Source organism: Pteronotus mesoamericanus, unplaced genomic scaffold, assembly GCF_021234165.1.
Source record: "Pteronotus mesoamericanus isolate MK-2021 breed Mesoamerican mustached bat unplaced genomic scaffold, CSHL_Meso_final scaffold_476, whole genome shotgun sequence".
Taxonomy (NCBI): Eukaryota; Metazoa; Chordata; class Mammalia; order Chiroptera; family Mormoopidae; genus Pteronotus; species Pteronotus mesoamericanus.
In genome coordinates this window covers 3,194,730-3,204,698 of record NW_026555318.1, presented here as the reverse complement: position 1 = coordinate 3,204,698, position 9,969 = coordinate 3,194,730, and the positions used below count along the sequence as shown (strand labels likewise).

General features: G+C 48.8%; 1 non-coding gene across 1 annotated transcript; it reads left to right on the top strand.

Moving 5' to 3' along the window:
• Positions 1–1,564: 1,564 nt before the first annotated feature.
• LOC129087089 (U6 spliceosomal RNA) lies at positions 1,565–1,670 on the top strand. The gene has a single exon (XR_008530872.1). It is a non-coding gene; the product is annotated as a U6 spliceosomal RNA (small nuclear RNA).
• Positions 1,671–9,969: the final 8,299 nt, after the last annotated feature.

Genomic DNA, 9,969 nt, shown 5'->3' with positions numbered 1-9,969 from the left:
TTCCCCTGCTTTCCCCGCTCAGGACTGAGCCTGCTGTGTGGTTCACCCAGCAAGGTGCAGCGGGCCTGGCGCACAGGGGCGGCCGGGGGGCTCTGGGGCACAAATGGATGCGCTTCCCCCCTCCATTCCTCAAACTACCACCAAGGCCACTTCCTACACCTTAAGCGCATAGAGCCTCTGACAACTCCTTTCTCCCCGGACCTTGACGTTGATCCTGACAGACAGAGGTGACCAGACTGGATCTCCTTATCCCCAGCTGCTTGCCGTCTCCTCTCCGGGGAGGAGGCGGGAATAAAGGTGAGGGACTTCTCTGCACCCCACCTCATTTGCGGTGGGCCTAAGTGGGGAGTGGAGCTTGTGGATACAGCCCATGAGCAAGCAGACAGCTCCCTACCTCCTTCTTTCCCACGCAGTCCCTTAGGTGGAAGAATTGTCTTTGGTGAGCGAACTTTGGCCTTAGTGCTCTTGGGGGCAGGGGGTGGGGGGTGGACGAGAATGAGGAAACTGGAGCGAGAATGTAGAGATGCAAGGGGCGGGGAGAGGAGGGCAGACAGAAATGGGAAGCAGAGAAAATAAGAGGTGGGCAAAAACACAGGAGGAAAGAAGAGAAGAGGGGATGTAGGAAAGAGGGGTGGTGGAAAGAAAGAAGGGAGGGTGGGAGGCAAGAAGGGGTGAGAGGCCCAGGAAAGGAAAAGACGAGAGATGAGGAGAGGGGACTGGAGCAGGGAGGAGGGGCGGGCAGGCTGTATCTATCCTTGAGAGAATATGTCGTGAGCTGCTGGGGCCCAGGTGGACCACAAGCCCCACTCCTGCGGGACTCTATCCAGCTTGGCTTTAAGGCTCTAGATGTCACCATCTGACCCACATGCCTGGTGAAAGAGGGAACACACACACACACACACACACACGCACACACAGGCACGCGCGGACGCGCGCACATTGCCACTCCAGCCAGCAGGTGGGGGAATAGGGCAGGTATCACCCTGACCTATTTTGCCTGTGCCAGCACCTGGTAACCATCTCCTTGCCTTCCAAGGTCACAGCAATCACCTGCTTAATAATGAAAGTAGATGGAACCCTCCTTGTACACTGCTGGTAAGAAATGTGAAATGGTTCAGCAACTATGGGAAACAGTTTGGCAGTTCTCCAAAAGGTTAAACATAGAATTCAGTGGATGATGCATAAACAATCTGTGATGTATCTATACAATGCAATATTATTCATCCATATAAAGAAGTGAAGTACTAATACATGCTTAACACGGATGAACCTCAAAAACATTACGTAAGTGAAAGGAGCCAGACACAAAGGGTCACATATTGTATGATTCCATTTACGTGAACCATTCCAGATAGGTAAACCCATAAAAAATTATCTGGGGGGAGGAGAAATGGGAAGCAACTGCTTCATGCATATGGGGTATCCTTTTGCAGTGACGAGAATGGTTTGGAAGTAGATAGATCTGGTGGTTCCACAACAGGATGAATGCACTCAAGGCCACTGAGTTGTTCGCTTTAATTCTGTGTAATGTGAATTTCACCTCCATTTTTAAAAGTGATAATGAGTGCTCGCTTCGGCAGCACATACACTAACACGGGAACCGTACAGAGAAAGTTAGCGTGGTCCCTGCGCAAGGATGACATCAAATTTGTGAAGCGTTCCCTATTTTTAAAAAATAAAAATATTAAAACTTAAAAATAATAAGAAAGCAGGAGTTTCCCAGGACGTTCATTGAGTCAACAGCAGATTTCAAACCCTTCCTTCTTTGGAACTGGGAGCGTGTGCCGACGTGAGTCCTGGCCCGGCCCGGGGCCCAGGGCATCCGCTCCGAAGACTCGGAGGAGGCCCGCGGACGCCCAGAGCGCAGCCTCCTGGGCCCGCGCAGCGTCCCGGCAGCCCCTCCTCTGCCGGGCTTCCACCCCTGAAGGAGGCTCCCTTTCAGGTTTCTGCTTCCCAAGCAGCAACAGATGTGCAGTTGACCTGGCTCCTGGCTCCAAGGAGCTCACCTCCCCGCCCTCAGCGTCTTTGCCCACAGTCTGCCCCGGGGGGCAGGCCCTCTCCTCCCTAATCTTGCTCCAAACATACTTTTTAAAAAGCCCTCAGGTTTTCCTTCCCATAGATTATGTTTATTGCCCTCTAAGTGGACTCCCTGCTCCCTGGAATGTCTTACTTCCCACAATCCCCTCTCCATGCCCTAGGCCCTAGGCTGGCTCCCAGGATGAATCAGACACATTTGCTGCTAGCCACTACGCCAAAGCCCCACTAGACCCTTCCACTCAAAGACCTTTAGTGACCATGCCCTACGATAGGGGGTGTGTCCTTTGGGGACCCTGAACACTTTGTGATCCTGACGAAAGCTTTGCACCCTCTCCCTAGACAAATGAATATACATGACCATCTGCAAGGAATTTGTGGGCCCCCCTGTCCTCTTTAGCTTATTCTAGGACCCCTAGGGTTGGGCCACTCAACGTGTGGAAAGTCAGCTTCCCCACCACTGCCTCTGTCCCCAGCCAGCCCGGTCCAGTCCTGGAAGCATCCACCATTCCCGGGTCCCTGGGTCTTTCAGGCTCACTCCTGTGCGCACGAGCACTTTCTTTGTGATCTCTTGCCCAAACAGTAGGGTAAAATACACACCTCACAATATGAACTGGAGATCGTTCTGCCTCGGCATGTAGAAAGTTACTTGTTGGTGGGTGTTTAGGCTGTTTCCAGGGCAAGAGGTAGCCTGGTAGTTACTTAATTTCACACAACATGAGTGAGCACATCTGTAGAGGAAATCCCTAGAACTGAAATAGCTGGATAAAGGGTATCTGCCTAAGTGTTTGAAATATGAGCCATTATTTCTGTTTCTGCCCTGATTAGCAAATCCATAGCAAACTCTTTTTCCCAATTTTGGCCATTATTTCTCCGTCGTGTGCCAGCTGGGGAACCTGAGGCAGAGACTGCCCACCTGCCCCTTGGAAAAATAAAAAATTGGGTAAGGAATCTGAAAGCAGGATGAAGTCCAGCTTCATCAGTTAGAAAACTGCCCTGAAAATCCGGTCCACCCTACGAAACAGGGAAGGAGGGAGATCTTGTCTGAAAACAGAAAAACTAAAACAATGATCACCTCATGTGTGAATAAGGAGACAAGCTGGAGAACACACAAGGGTTCCATGGCAGCAAGAGAGACTGAAGTTAGCTCCAAGTGTCAACTTCCTGCGAGTGCAAGAAGGACGATGAAGGCCTGGCACCAGGGAAGGACCGTGGGTGACTCCCTACTCAGAGATCATTAAACTAGGATTAAAGGTGGAGGACCTGCCAAGCCCACTGGGAGCAGAGGCCTGGAGCAGGTGGCCATTTAGCTATGTGATGGCCCATCCTAGCTTAGGTGAAAAGGCAGAGAATTGGATTAATAAGGTAGGGCCCAGAGTTTTACAGTCTTCAAAGTAATCCCATAATCAAGCCTTTGAGGAGGGCAAGCAAGGATTAAGAGCAACCCAATTTGCTGATGAGAAAACGAAAGCCAAGAGGAGTTACGAAACTTGACCAAGGCTTCACAGCTGAACCAGGACTTGATCCCAAGCCGTCAGCCCCCAAGTCCAGTGCAATGACCTCTGATGCCCTGCCTGGGGCTGGAACTTCCCCAGATAGGACTGAGGTCTCTGTCCCTGGTTCCACCACTAACTTCCCCAGGCCCTCTGCGCCCTACTCTTCCGCACCAGCACCCCATCCACAGCCCCAGAACAGGGTGAAGACTGCTGGGAGAGGCTGCAAATCCCTCTTCTGTCTAACAACTGAGTGGAAGGAGGGAGAAGGAGGTGGGAACAGGTCCCAAACTCCCGTCTCACTTGTCCTCGCCCGTCTCCGTCTCAGACTCTCTCGTGATAGGAAAGTAGGCCAGTTTGGAATATGTCACGGATATTTTCGACATCCCCATCTGTACTATAGCTTTGCACACCGCCAAGTCGGGTGGAGCCAGAGCCTTCCTGCCGAAGGAAGGGCGCACCTGCTACCTCTGGGGCTTAGAGCCCAGATGGAGGCTGGAGACGTGCACAGGGGACCCTGGACAGCACTGGGCAAGTGTCCGGCAGCCTGGGCCAGGCAGCACAGGACATCAGCAGCGTCTGCCCCCTTCCCAGAGGAGCCGGAGCAGGTCTGCTATGACCTGTGAACACCACTGCAGCCTCCACTAACCTGGGATGGAACACTAAAGAATGAGCAATTAGTCCTGTAGAGAAAGGGGTCTGGAAAAGCTTCATGGGAGAGCTGCCTGACATTTGAGTTGGGGCTTGACTGGGAAGCAGGACTTCCTGGGTGAGGATGGGAGAGGGTGTTCCTCGCCAAGGGATGTGCTTTGGGTACACTGCGGCCAGTGTGCCAGGCAGGGCAGCGGGCTCACGGGGGAAGGGCAGCAAGAGAGACAGGGCAGGGGCAGCCTAGTGCTGGCGAAGGAGCTGTTAATGGTGAATGCCCAGCTATGAAGCTTGGAGTGCAAGTGCCTATGGGGCTAAAGGCCATGATTCAGAAAGAAAATGCAGCAGGGGGCAGGCACGCGTTACCCTGGGAGGGGCAGGGCTGAGGGAGAGCCCTCTGGAGCCACCAGCCACCCTGACCATAACCTTTCCCTGTTTGCTCGCAGAGGCACCTCTCCTGGTTGCGGCAGGGTAGGCCAACAGGAGGACTGAATTCCTTGCAGAGGTGTTGGAGGCTTGGCAGCTTAAAGGGCCCAAGGTTGGGGTGGGGGCTACATATGAAGAGACTCTCCTGGAAAGGCTGATAAAGGAGACAACTTGGCACTGTGTTTATTAAGCACCTACTATGGGTATTTTGTACCATGGCCTCACTTAGTCCCTAGAGCAGGCCGAAGAAGTAGGTATGAGTCCCCCCTTTTTATCACTGTGGAAAGTGAAGTTTCAGTACTAAAGAAGGAAAAGGACTCTCTTCCCTTAGGTCCCACAGCTTGTAATTCAGACAAGAATTCAGGTCTGTCTGTTCCAGAACCTATCGCTGTCATCTCTCAGGCCTTCCAGATAAGAGCCAAGGCTCCAGTTCCAAAGAAATGACTCCCCAGACGTCACCCCTCTCTCACTGTCTCCACCCTGGAGCAGGCCTCCAGGGCACCAGACCGACCCAGGAGACAGCCTATCTCAGGAGAAAAAATAGAGGCTCAGAGAAGTTAAGTGACTGGCCCGAGGACACAAAGCCAATTAGGGGCAGAAGCAGGATTCCAGTCCCTTCTCACACCTAGTCACTCTGCCTCATTCTTCCCCAAGCACTCAGCCTCTTTGTCCCCCAGTTTCCTCTTCCATAAAATGGAGCTGGGAGGATTAAGGAGAGAGTGAGCAGACTGAAGTCGCTTGGCACAGTGCCTGGCATTCATTTGACGGTCGACAAGTATTTACTGAGCACCTAGTAGGAGGAGGATCCTCTTCTAAATGTTGGGAGCTAAGAGGGCACAGGAACCAGCCCCTGCTCTCCCATACTGGAGACAAAGATAAGGACTGAGAGGAGAGTGGGTCATAGGTACAGAGGAAGCACTCAAAACTTGCTCCCACTAAGTCCTGCCTACGGACCGTGGGAGCCTGGGGGAGTCACTTTGGTATTCCCTCCTTCTAGATCAAGAAAACTGGAAGGACGCCCTGCTTGGGGAGGCTCAGTGGATTGAGCACCAGGCTGCAACCTGAAGGGTCAGAACTGAAGGGTCATTTGTTTGGTTCCCCGTCAGGGCACATGCCTGGGCTGAGAGCTAGGCACCCCCCACCCCACCCCCAACTTTGGGGAGTGCAAGGGGCAACTGACTGATGCTTTTCTCCCTCTCTTTCTCCCTCCCTTCCCCGCTCCCTAAAAATAAATAAAGAAAATCTTTAAAAGAAAGAAAACAGGAAGAACACAGAGGGCAGGTGCTTTGCCCAGGAAGTTGACCATGTATCCGTCAATGCCAGCCTCCCTGGTGAGCAGCCCTGCTCCAACCCTGTGAGATGAGCAAGGCCCCTTCCTGCCCCGCTACGCCTGGCCCAGGCCGCACTAGTGGCCCACAGTGACTGATGGCAGGCACAAATATGCCTTACTTCCTGCTCCTTCTCTCCCCAGCCGCCTGCTGTCCCTGCTGCTTGTCCTGCTGCAGACTGCTGGCTGCCCAGACTCCTGTCCAGGGCCAGCCCTGAAGCTGATGCAAGGCTGCTGGAGACTCACAGCCTAGGGCTCAGGGAAGCCTGCGAAGCCCAGATGCAGCCCAAGGCGTGGGCCCCCAGCTCTTTGCTTTCAAAAGGTGGGCAGATGCAGCCTGAGTCAGCCATGGGACAGCCTCGTGGTCAAAATCAGGGAGCGTCTGAGAGAGGGAGAGGGAATCAGAGCCTAGCCTAAGAAATACAAAATAGTCATAGCTGGGGCCATTCTTTAGCATTTAGGACATTATTTTATTTAATCTTTGGCATGTATGAAAATCCCATTTGAGAGCTGATAAAACTGAGGCTCAGAAAAGCAGAGGGACTTGCCCAAGAAATCTAAAGACCATGCAGTTGTCTACCTCTGGGCACAGGCCACACTTGGCCCTGCAGGCCCTGGGCTGGGGTTGGGGCTGGGGCTGGGGCTGCGGCTGGTGCTGATCTCCAATCCCCAAGTGTAACCAGAGTAGGGAAACTGGGACCCACAAACTGGGGAGAAAGAGTCTCCCACTTTCCCTGGGTCATTGTTCCCCTGTCCCCAGTCCCCTGTCCCCTGTTTCCATTGTTCTCAGGGCAGTAATCTACCCTATCTCACCCCAATCTCAGGGTCTGGAAGTGGGGCCGGGGTCAGGAAATGGGGCGGGACCTTCCTGGCCCCTTACTGCTGCCACCAGAGCACCATTCTGTCACTGTCTTGCCAAAGCCCCTGCTCCATCCATCTGTGCCACCATCTACCCCCTCACTAGTGTTGCCCACTGGCCTCCTGGCACTGCCTCTCACTTGTTGAAGTCTTTTGGCAGCCTGATTCCTAGTGCATCCTGGGTAATTCTAAAGCCCCAGCTCTCTGTTCTCCAACCTTCACATGTCTGATTACTTTTTCCTCTGTCCACATCCTCGCTTCCATCCTGGACATTGTCACCACCTGTAAGTGTTCCCACTTTCCTCTTTGACCTCACCTTGTTCCTCTGTTCAACTCATCCTTAGTCCACTGCCCCTCAGTCCCCTTGAAATGCTTTCCCCGCCCTTCAGCTCCCTTCTGTCTTCATTCTCTTCCTTTCCAGCCCAGAGTCTGTGCTTTATCAGATCACCTTTACCCTGCCCTCTGTTTTCTGCCTGGAGAAATCCTAACATTGGGCTTCTAATTCAAGGAAGCTACCTTAGCACATATGGTTACCACTTCATCCTCGAAAATCCCTTTCAAATGACAGAGAAAGAACATGCTGGAGTTTTTAAAACAGACTAGGTTGTACTGATGGCAAAACTCAACAGAGAAGAGAAATCCATGTCCCCATCGAGGGAGCCACTACAAGTGAACATTCCTAAAAGAACCTTAAAATTCCTTGTTAACAACAGGAATAAGGCAGAGATGTTACCCTTATCTTCATTCTTCAACATTGTGCTGGAGAGCCTAGCCAGTGTACCAAGGCAGGGGGAAGGGCATTTGGAATTGAGAACAAGAAGTAAAACTGTATTTATTTGCGGACGTCATGGATTTCTCCATAGGGAATGATGGAATATTAGAAAACAGCTAGACCTAACAGATGAGTTTAGCAAGATTGTAAGGTATAAGTTTAATATACAAAATCAATTATATATAAAATATATGAGCAACGAATAACTAGAAATTGAAATAAAAAAGAATACCATATAGAGTAGCATAAAAAATATGAACTACAAAGGGATAAGTCTGACAAAGTATATATATAAAACCTGTACACTGGAAACTACAAAACACTGCTTAGAGAAATTAAAGAAAGCTCAATAAATTTGGAGACATTCCATGTTCTCAGGTCAGAAGATTCAATGCTGTTAAGACGTCAATTCTCCCCAAACTGATCTATAAATTGAACACAAGACAAATTCCTAGCAGTGTTTTTGTTTGTTTTTTTAGAAATTAAAAAGATAATTCTGACATTCTTATGGAAATTCAGTGGACTTAGAATAACCAAAACAACTTTGAAAAAGAAGGGGAAGGAGGTGCTGTGTCCACCCCCACACCCCTGGGCTGGCAGGGGAGGCCTCCTGGTGCCTGCACTTCCCTGAGGGAGGGGAAGAAGCAGGCGTCCATCCGGCAGGGCTCTGGCGGCCTTCCTCCCAGAGCCTGGGAGGCCAAAAGTCCGAGTGGGTGGACACTATCAGAGTGGCCAAGCATAAAGAGCTTGCTCCTACAGTGAGAACTGGTTCTACACCTGAGCTGATCCCACAGCCTGGCACTGTGCCCCTCATGACCAAGATGTATGGGGGACGTAAGAGAAACAGCGTCATGCTCAGCCACTTAAGGCTCCGAGAGCGTGGTCCACTGGGTCCTCCTAGTCCTGGAGGGACTGAAAATGGGGGACAAGGACCAAGATGGGAGTTGTAATGCCTCAGGGACAGAAAGATCTGGACAGAATCTCCAGACGGGTGGCAACTGACAATGAGAAACATTGGAACAAATGCTGGAGAAAGAAAGAGAGAAAGAGAGAAAGAAAGGAGGGAGGGAGGGAGAGATGGAAGGAAGAAAGGAAGGAAGGAAGGAAGGAAGGAAGGAAGGAAGGAAGGAAGGAAGGAAGGAAAGAAAGAAAGAAAGAAAGAAAGAAAGAAAGAAAGAAAGAAAGAAAGAAAGAAAGAAAGAAAGAAAGAAAGAAAGAAAGAAAGAAAGAAAAGACATACAAGTTTGGAGGATTTACACCACCTGACTTCAAGATTAGTAGAAAGCTAATCAAGACAGCAATCAAGACAGAGACTGTTGACAAATAGACCAAAGGAAGAGAACAGAAAGCCTATAAATAGACCCACATATACAGTTATTTGATTTTCAAAAAAGATGTAAAGTTTGTCTAGTGAGAAGAAGGTAGTCTATTCAACAAGTGATCTTGGAACAAATAAACATCTATATACATAATAAAATAAAATACCTCATACTATATACAAAAATTAATTCAAGGTGGATCCTAGGCCTCAACATAAACCTAAAATCATAAAGTTAAAATAGAGTACAGACTGAATCTAGAATTGGCCAACAGGGGCAGTCTTATTGTCACTAACTTCAGTATGACTGATTCATTTTCAGCAAACTGCATTTATTACATTAAATTAATATCTGAAAATTGAAAAAAGAGTATACACTGTATGATTTTCTCTCTATAGATGTAATATCTATTAAAAATGCAAACTTATCCTTAGCAAAAGATAACAACACATTGGTTATTGCCTACAGATGAGGGGAAGGAATGGAGAGAAAAAGGAGCAAGAGACGAAAACAGGATACAAGGAAACTTTAGGGGGGAGGGTAGACAGGTTCACTACTTGATGCGGTGATGGTTTCAGGGGCACATTCTGATGTGAAAACTTTTCAAATTGTACATTTTAAATGTGTGTAGTTTATGTCTTGTCAATTAGTCAATAAAGCTATACAAAAGTTCACAAAAAAGCAATAATCAAATAAAACCAAAAAGTTAATTTGCACAAATAAATGAGATATAGATACTGGAAAAGAGAGCAAAGTCATCACTACATGAAGTTTATATTATTACCGACTTAGAAAAGTCAAAGATTCAACTGAAGCCTTAGAGATTTTATCAGCAAGTTTAATAAAATGGACAGTTAAAATAAAAATCTAGGAAAATCAATAGCTTTCTTTTTAAGCAACAGAATCCAATTTTAAAATGTTAGAAAAATATTATTTAATTCATAACAGCAATTAAAGCTCTAAAATACATAGGAATAAATTTTACCTAGGATATACAAGCAGACCGAAGTAAATGGAGAAATGCATGCCATTTTACCACAATTGAAGAATGCTTTGGTAAAGCTGTTTTCTCCAAATAACTCTATAAATACA